Source organism: Scyliorhinus canicula, chromosome 11 (assembly GCF_902713615.1).
Source record: "Scyliorhinus canicula chromosome 11, sScyCan1.1, whole genome shotgun sequence".
Lineage (NCBI taxonomy): Eukaryota > Metazoa > Chordata > Chondrichthyes > Carcharhiniformes > Scyliorhinidae > Scyliorhinus > Scyliorhinus canicula.
The window spans coordinates 45,235,639-45,242,791 of record NC_052156.1 but is presented as its reverse complement, the minus strand read 5'-3'; the positions used below and the strand labels follow the sequence as shown (position 1 = coordinate 45,242,791).

At 47.4% G+C, this 7,153-nt stretch overlaps 1 protein-coding gene across 3 annotated transcripts in view; it reads left to right on the top strand.

The window, feature by feature from the left end:
• Positions 1-7,153, top strand: part of fhit (fragile histidine triad diadenosine triphosphatase) — a 1,624,435-nt gene that overhangs the window by 1,175,797 nt on the left and 441,485 nt on the right. The gene's annotated exons all lie outside the window — the stretch shown is intronic.

Below are 7,153 nucleotides of genomic sequence, written 5' to 3'. Positions count from 1 at the left end.
GGCGGGATGGCGGATGGCGGTGGGGAAGCGTGCCAGGAGGCCCAGAGTGGTGCAGCGCGGCTGGGGACATAGGCGCGGGCGTTTAAATCGGCGACCTCCAGGGAGGTGGAGAGAGTCCGTGCCTCAGTTAAGCTGAGGTCGTCTTTCTCCAGCATCCGCTGGCGGATAGCGGGGGACTGCATCCCAGCCACGTAAGCATCTCTGATCAGCAGTTCCATGTGCTCCGTGGCTGAAACTTGGAGGCAGGAGCAATTCCTCCCCAGGACAGCGAGGGCCTGGTAAAATTGGTCTAATGACTCACCGGGGAGCTGTTGTCTGGTGGCCAGCAGATGTCGGGCGAATACTCTGTTGACTGGTTTAAGAAACTGTCCATTCAGCTTAAGCATGGCCGCATCGTAATCTTTCTCTTCCTTGATCATCGCGTAGGCTGCTGTGCCCACGCTGGAGTGGAGGATGTGAAGCTTCTGTGCCATGGTGGGGGGCTGTTTGCAGACTCCAGGTATCCTTCGAGACATGCCATCCAATGTTGAAAAATTTCTGAAGCGTTCTGAGTTTGCGGGCTGATGCGGAGGCATTCGGGCTTGATCCGGAACTCCATCTTCAAAAATCTAGTTTATTAAATTGATGAGCCATCAATCGAACGCGAGACGAGTTGCTGTACAAACATTAGGCTTTAATAAGTTAGAACTTAGCCCTGCGGTCGATTACAGTAAATGGACGACCGCCGGGCGTTCTGACTATTTATACCTCGGTATGGAGGCGTGGTTAACTCAGCCTCTCGACCAATCAGAGAGCCGTCACATGACTGGTCTCAACCAATCGGTCGAGAGGCACATGACTGACCAGGGCCAATGGTAAGCCGGTGTTCTGCACCAATGGCAGACAGCTATGCAAATCATACCACCACAAGAGTTTGACACATAGTTCATGGTGAGGAATTTGCAGGGTTATGGACAAAAGCAGGGACGTGGGGCTAATGATTGTTCTTTCAAAGAACCATTACAAACACAACACGCTGGATTGTCTCATCTTGTGCTATAAGTTTCTATGTTTCCATGTTGTTTCTAAGGCATTAACGATAAGAGCTACAGAAACTTCATTATATCTGATCCAGTGTCAATTATTTAAAAGAGCTTTCTTAATTTGCAAAAAAAACTGTTCAGTCACAGACCAACCTGAATGTGGAGAGATCAGGGGCGGCATTCTCCCCTACCCGGCGGGGTGGGGGGTACCGGCGTAGGGGAGTGGCGCCAACCACTCCGGCGTCGGGCCTCCCCAAAGGTGCGGAATTCTCTGCACCTTTGGGGGCTAGGCCCGCGCCGGAGCGGTTGGCACCACGCCGACTGGTGCCAAAACCGGCACCAGCGGCCTTTCAGGCCTGCCGCCCAGCACTGGGGCTGGCCGGAAGGCCTTCGCCGGTTCGCGCATGCGCCGGTGGTGACGTCGGCGGCAGGTGCCGCTGACGTCGCCACCGGCGCATGCGTGCTGGGGGATTCTCTTCTGCCTCCACCATGGCGGAGGCCGTGGCGGCAGCGGAAGAGAAAGAGTGCGCCCACGGCACTGACCCGCCCTCCGATCGGTGGGCACCGATCGCGGGCCTGGACACCGTGGGGGCACCCCCCCCCCCCGGGGACCCGCTCGCGCCACCGGTTCCGCCGCCACCAGAGGTGCTTCACAACTCGGCGGCGGGAGAGGCCTCCCAGCGGCGGGACTTCGGCCCATCGCGGGCCGGAGAATTGCCGCAGGGGCATCGCCGATCGGCGCGAACATCACGCAGATTGGCGGGGCGTGATTCCCGCCCCCGCCAATTCCCAGGTGGCGGAGAATTTCTGCCACGGCGGGGGCGGGATTTTCGGCGGCCCCGGGCGATTCTCCGACCCTGCTTGGAGAATTTTGCCCATGGTGTGAGACCTTTTTCAATTAATTCAAGGCATGTGGGCATCACTGGCTAGGCCAGCATTTATTGCTCTTCCCTAATTACCCTTGAGAGGTTGTTGGCGAGCTGCAACCACTGCTGTCCATTTGTTGTAGGTATACCCACAGTGCTGTTAGGGAGGGAGTTTAAGGATTTTGACCCAGCGACAGTGAAGGGACGATGAAATGTTTCCAAGTCAGAATGGTGAGTGACTTGAAGGGGAACTTACAGGTAGTGGTGTTCCCACGTACCTGTGCCCTTAAACTTCTAGACAGCTGCATTCATAGGTTTGGAAGGTACTGTTCAAAGAACCTTGGTGAGTTCCTGCAGTATCTTGCAGATGGTACACACTACTACTACTGTACATCGGTGATGGTAAGAGTGAATGTTCATCGTTGAGGTACCAATCAAACGGGCTGCTTGACTTGGATGGTGTCGAGCTCTGTATTGTTGGAGCTTCACTCCAGGAAAGTGTAGGGTATTCCATTGCACTCCTGATGTGCCTTGTAGATAATTGAAATGCTTTGAGGAGTCAGGAGGTGAGTTACTTATTGCAGGATTCCTAGCCTCTGACATGCTGTTGTAGCCACAGTATTGATCTGGCTAGTCTGAGTTCAGTTTCTGTTCAATGGTAAGCCCCCAAGATATTGATAGTGGGGCATTCAGCAATGTGAATGCAACTGAATGTCAAGGGACAATGATTAGATTCTCTCTTGTCAGTATTTGGTAGATTCCACAGTGTATGCTTTGATAATACATGAAGTAAGTATGGTGCGGTTTTAGAGATTGCCAGGGCATTCCTTGGATCCCTTGGGTATATCTGAAACCTAAGTTAAATGTTTACAGAGTGTACCAATTTAGTACATTTAGCAGTACATTTTAACTGCTGACGAGGAACTGTGTGTGTAACCATGCACAGGCAGAGCTCTCTCCTGGGCAGGAAAATTGCCTAGCTGTAGCTTGACACTCAACAACCAGTCTGAGACCAAGAGCTGCAATATTAATGGAGTAAAAGATTTCACTAAGGTGCAATTGTCTGGCAGACCTCTGGTTTGGGAAATGTCCTAAGTAGAATTAAAACGAGCAAAGAAAGATAAATCCCTCTCTCAACAAGAAAAGACTACAAACATTATCATAAATCTTAGTTACCTGTTTAATGAAATGAATTTATGATTTTCCACATTTTGTCAGGATAATCCAGCAAAATAATATTACAGCAATGTAGAATTCACTGTTTTAAATCCGGAATCATTAACAGGAATGGAAAATAATTTCTAACGGCATTTTGAATTGAGAACGTTTGCTGTGGGCAAGTTAGTTTGCTTTTCAGAGCAATTTACAGTAGTTGTAGCAGTGCCTCATGGGTAAATACATCCCTGCATAGATCATCTTAGTTTGTGATATAAAGGGTGTTTGGCACCTGTTCCATTCCAGTTTCGCAGCCTGCAGCATATTAACTAAGTAACTGGGAAACTGAGATTTTCAAAAGTGACTGAAAGCATAAAGAAACTACCAAGCAAGATAATATCAGTCCCACATAATACAGCATACAAGAAAGTCCTTGCCTGATGTATGTTGGGATTGGATTCTTGTTTCTTGTCAGCAACCACACTGGATTCAATTTTCAGATTAGACACACAATGGGCAGTTGACTGTTGGGTGGAATATTCATCAGAACTGAGCCATTTCGAAGCCCAAGCCTCAATAGGCAGCTATCAAACCTTGGGTGCAAGCCAGTACCCTGAGGCAGTTTTCTATTTAGGCAAGGCGGGAAATTACCAGGTTGCTATCGCGAGTTTTTTTGTGGCCCCCATAGAAATAAAAGTAAAAAATTCTCTCAGGCCAGATTTTGAGCTGCAATTGGCTCACTTAATGCTGGTGCAAATGTATGGTGGTGTCGGATCTTTCCAATTGAAAATTCAAAACTGAAAAATAAGTTGGGATCTTTGTACACCGTGCACTATGTTCACGGTTCTCCTTTTTGGATCTTATCAAAGATCACAGCAATCGGAACACAAAACTCAACAGAGTGGGAAGTGGCCGCCAACATTTTTAGGACGTGAAACACAAAATTGACTCCCAGGCATCACCTGGGCTGGCTTCTTATTGTTTCTTTAATTTTCTGCAGGAATGTGGAATGTATTAGGAAATGAATTTTCCTCCAGAGTTGACTAAAATAAATCACTGAAGTGTACAAGTCAGACGTGATGCATTTGATTAAAAATCTTTGCCCCCTCCATAAATGTACTTCTGTGGCTCAGTTCCAATTATCACTTTCAATACCTGCTATATTCCAGAAAGCTTGGTCGTGAATGATGCAAGTGCACATGTTTTCACTGAGATACACATTACCAACATTCATCTTCTAACCTAACAATATACAATTAAGAACACCACTTGTATCCAATTCTTGTCTGTGAGTCCAAAGTGATCATATGCTCATTGCTGATGGTTGGCATATTTGGGTGTATGCTTTTTAAAACATGTTTACATTTATTGGTCTATCTGAAATGTTTGGGAGTGAAACCTCATGGTTGATTGGAGTTACACATGAACAAGTGTTAATGATGTGGCCCGTCCGGAATATAGGAAAACCCAGTTTAAAGTAGAAGATTTGTTCCTGGAAAGCACGACTTTAATCAAAACTATCGATATTGAAGCAAGTTTTCCCATTTAAATGAATTTAATGTTGGGTGATGCATTCTCAGCCCTAGATTTTCAGCTTGAATGTGTCACATGAACATGTTCAAAAATTAATGTAAATACATTTTCTATGTTCCCTGGGATGTGGCACAGAACCAAAGAGAACAGGTTTTGTTTTTCCTGACTGCTCTAAAATAAAGCAACGAAAGGCATCCCCAATATAAAGTTGGCATATTTTTGGGGGATCGATCTCCCCCATACTCGTGTTAATTTGCTTCATCCCTTAAAATGACCGGGTAGCCTGTAGTTTTTCTCCAGGTCTCGGACACTTGACAGCTTCTTGGCCCCTTCTTCCTGTGAAGCCAGTGACCGCTTTTTGGATGATGGGGATGCCACCATCATGCTTATAGCCATTGGGCGCTTGGGAGGGCCCCAGGGTACAGGGCATGTTGGTGTTAATTGGGATGCGGTTACTGGGCTTCTGGTAAATCTCCTTGTTTGAGTGAGAGTATGAGTGGTTATATGCTACTCCTCTGCTGGTGCCGTCATGCAGATCCTTCAGCAGGGATCCAGAAGAATGTGAATTGGGGGGCTGGGGGCGGAAGTGGGGGGTGGCACTCCAAGACCTAAGCTGAAGGTACCAGAGAATGTGGGAAAAGCTCTTTTATCGATTCACCCAGTTAGTAAAAAAGCAGATGGTTATGAAAAAAACCTTTGCTCCAGTTTCTAACTACTTTACAATGGAATGGGTAATACTTAAAGTGAATAAACAGATAGTAATTTTTTAACTGCTGAATAATGAAATTACGCTATTTGGGGTTGCTTCAAACAAAGTAAAGCTGTAGTTTGAAGTAACCTTGGATGGATCGACACTTGGAATGCAATGTTCAGTTCTGGTTGTCATGCTACCAGAAGGATGTGGAGACTTTGGAGAAGGCACAGATGAGGTTTAACAGGATGTTGACTGATATGAAGGGCATTAGCTGTGAGGAAGAGGTTGGATAAACTCGGTTTGTTCTCACTGGAACGACGGAGATTGAGGGACGACCTGATAGAAGTCTGCAAAACTATGAGGGGCATGGACAGAGTGGGTAGTCAGAAGCTTTTTCCCAGGGTAAAAGAATCAATTACTAGAGGACATAGGTTTAAGGTGCGAGGGACAAAGTTCAGAGGAGATCTGCAAGGGAAGCTTTCTACACAGCGGGTAGTGGGTGCCTGGAATTCGCTGCTGGTGGAGGTGGTGGAAGCAGGTACAATAGTGACGTTTAAGGGGCGTCTTGAAAAATACATGAATTTGATGGGAATAGAGGCATACGGAACCTGAAAGTGTGGAGGATTTTAGGTTAGACGGGCAGCATGGTCGGCGTAGGCTTGAAGGGCCGAAGGGCCAGTTCCTGTGATGCATTTTTCTTTGTTCTTTCTTTTAGATAGCATTGAACTGAGTCCCAAGCCTGTGAATATCTACAATTGTAGTGTCTATGGAAGTGAGAGTTTGTGATTGAGTGGCTGGGGTCCTGTTTGTTGATGGGAGCTTTCCATGTTGGAGGATTTGGAGGTGGAGTTTGAACTGCCAGGTGGGAATGGGTCTCATTATCTGCAGATGATGGACTTTGTAGGGACTTTCCATTTCTACCGCCTCAGGGGATACAGGACAAGGTAGCTTCGAAAACGGGAGTGGGGATGGGAAGGTCTTGGAAATTTATAAAACGCTTATGGAGTGGGAAGGAACCCAGATAGGGGAGGTAAAGCGTAAGTAGGAAGATGAACTGGGTAAAGAACTAGAGGCGGGTCTGTGGGAGGATGCTCTGAGTAGAGTCAACACGTCCTCATCATGTGCTAGGCTCAACCTGATACAATTTAAGGTGGTTCACCGGGCACACATGACGGTGCCCCCGATGAGCAAGTTTTTTGAAAGGGTGGAGGACAGGTGTGGGCGCTGTGCAGGAGGGCCCGCAAATCATGCCCACATGTTTTGGGCATGTCTGAAGCTTAGGGGATTCTGGCAGAGATTTGCGGATGTCATGTCCATGGTGCTAAAAACAAGGGTGGCACCGAGTCCAGAGGTGGCTATTTTTGGAGAATCGGCAGACCCAGGAGTCCAGCGGGTGAGAGGTTGACATTTTGGTCTTTGCCTCCCTGGTAGCCCGGAGACAGATCTTATTGGCGTGGAAGGACTCGGAGCCCCCGAAATCGGGGGTATGGGTTAGTGACATGGCTGGGTTTCTCAGACTTGAGAAAATCAAGTTCGCCCTGAGAGGATCGACGTTAGGGTTCGTCCGGAAGTGGCAGCCATTTATTGACTTCTTCGGGGAAAATTAAACTGTTAGCAGATACAATAAAGGCGGGGGAGGGGGATAGTTTAAGCGTTATCAGCGAGTGGAGGAGGAGGGACTGGGGAACTGTGTGTGTAAGCCATGTTGGCTGGGTATGGTTATTGGTTGGGGTTTGTTATTTACTGAGTTGTGTTTACATTTGAAATTGTTGTTATGCCTTAATAAGATGTTATTTTAAAAAAAGAAGTGAGAATTAGTTTCCGATATTGTGGCAGTAAGAGAGTGGCACACACTCAGTGGACTGAATAGCCTCCTTCTGTGA